This window comes from Bos javanicus, chromosome 1 (assembly GCF_032452875.1).
Source record: "Bos javanicus breed banteng chromosome 1, ARS-OSU_banteng_1.0, whole genome shotgun sequence".
Taxonomy (NCBI): Eukaryota; Metazoa; Chordata; class Mammalia; order Artiodactyla; family Bovidae; genus Bos; species Bos javanicus.
In genome coordinates this window covers 52,427,593-52,429,938 of record NC_083868.1, presented here as the reverse complement: position 1 = coordinate 52,429,938, position 2,346 = coordinate 52,427,593, and the positions used below count along the sequence as shown (strand labels likewise).

Here is a 2,346-nt window from a genome sequence, read left to right as displayed (position 1 = left end):
AAACACAGGAGAAAAAAATGAATTGTTCCAAGTTCTCAAGATATACTTTTTAATATTCTCAAGAAACATTTATACATATTTAAAAGAAAAATCAGTAAAGTGACATGATTACTGTTCTAAATTAGTCAGAATATGATAACTGCTATAAGCATAACCCCCAAGTACCAGTAACTTGATACAATAAAGGTATGTTTCTCATTCACATCACAACCCAATGAAGGTTGATATGTGTGCATGTGATGGTGAGGAGAGAGGCAGACTTTGGCCCGTGTGATTATTTAGAGACCCAGATTTTTCCTTTCATTGATTCTACCATCTCCTGGGGCCACAGGATTCTCTACATTCATCTGGACAAAGGGAGATAGGGAGCTGACTTTTTTTTCCCCACGTGTCCAGGGCGTGAACCAGGCATGGGCACAGAGCAAAAGCCAAGCTGGGATAAACAAGGAGTTGTTTTGTCCCTCACTGATATGAGACAGGCACCATCAACCAACCAACCAGGTGCCACTCTACCCAGGCCAGGGACAAGGGAGCTGGATTTTAAATAGGAAGATTTTATGGACCAGGAAAAGAAGAAATGTACATCACTTGTGCACACTTACCAATGGTTAAAACTCAATCATGGGCATGAGACACAATCTAGCTGTGTGCCCAGGAAAAGGAAAACATGACTTTCAGGAATGTTTAGCTAGTTTCTACCTTAAGCACTTGTTCGGTTATAATGAGGAACTCACAGAATTTTGAAATATGATTACAGTGAATGACAAAGTGATTTGAGTTTAATTAGACAATGTCTAAATGTGATTGATGTAATGGGGAAATCTGTGAAACATTTGATTACATTACTGAAGAAATTCTGTGGTCATATAGTGTGGGAACTGAAGAGAAATGGGAGAGAGTAATGCCTGTATTGAGTCCAGAAATAGGTGAACCGAAGACAAAGAAATTATTGCTGTCCTCGGGGTTGGGATACTCGACCTGTTTATCCATGAACTCTTTATTAAGTACTATCTGCTAGGCACTGGTCTAGGTACCGGAATAGAAACGACTTATCCTGTCTGCCAAATAGCCATATCCCTAGAGTAGTGGTGGATCTACTACATCCTCATGGCTTCAAGGCCCAAGCTTTTATAATATTCTACTCAATTCACTTAAATCTGATTCTCTACCAAGCAAATGCCTTCTAATTATCTCTAGACTGTCTTTGATTGACTAATATAAGTCTAATCCTTATGGTTCCTGCATCCTTGTCTCCTCCTCTCCCTCATCTTCTTCCTTCTCCTCTTTTGTTGTCGTCTCCACAGTCATGCTCATGATAATAACCAGCACTCACTGAGAACTGGGCATTGTGTTAGGTACTTTATACATTTCTTCTAATTCTCATGACAGTTGCATTTGATAGATACAAATACTGAGTCTCAGAGAAATTTAGAGGGCAGTTTGCCCTCAGAGTTACTAGTGGTGAGCCTGGATCAGAAACCACTACTGATGACTTCATAGCCCAAGTTCTTACTACTATTATAAAGAAATAAATCTGCACCTGGGTTTATAGATCAATCCCTTGAGAATTTATTAAATAGATTAGTTGAATTGATCAAGTCTGGGTACTTTGACAAAATCAGGTTTTTGATCCCACAATACTCAGGACCTGATACTGAGATGAGAAAACTCCTCAGAGGTCCTCAACCCTATGAGGTCTTGCCAGGGCTGCTGGTTGAGCATTGACCTCTCTTACTTTTTTAAAGGTAAAAAGTCATTTATTTTAAATGAAATATAGTTGACTTATAATGATAAAGAATCTGCCTGCTGTGCAGCAGACCTAGGTTCGATCCCTGTGTTAGGAAGATCCCTTGGAGAATGGAATGGCAACCCACTTCAGTATTCTTGCCTGGAATTCCATGGACAAAAGACCCTGGCCCAGTGGGGTACAGTCCTGGTGGGGTCTCAAGGAGTAGGATACAACTAAGTGACTAACACTTTGATTTTTTAGGTGTACAGCATAGTGATTTACTACTTTTGCAGATTATATTCCATTATAAGCTATTATAAGATGTGGACTTCCCTGGTGTCTCAGAGGTCAAAGTATCTGCCTGCAATGCAGGAGACCTGGGTTCCATCCCTGGGTTGGGAAGATCCCCTGGAGAAGGAAATGGCAACCCACTCCAGTATTCTTGCCTGCAAAATCCCATGGACAGAGGAGCCTGGTGGGCTACAGTACAAGGGGAAGCAAAGAGCCGGACACAACTGAGCAACTTCACTTTTAATGGGTATAATTCCTTGTGCTATACAGTCATTTTTTGCTGCTTATCTATTTTACATATAGTATTTTTAATCTATTATGATCAT

At 40.2% G+C, this 2,346-nt stretch overlaps 1 non-coding gene across 1 annotated transcript; it reads right to left on the bottom strand.

Annotated features, from left to right (window-relative positions):
• Positions 1 to 384: 384 nt before the first annotated feature.
• Positions 385 to 527, bottom strand: LOC133255347 (small nucleolar RNA SNORA48). The gene has a single exon (XR_009738925.1). It is a non-coding gene; the product is annotated as a small nucleolar RNA SNORA48 (small nucleolar RNA).
• Between the last annotated feature and the right edge of the window lie 1,819 nt (positions 528 to 2,346).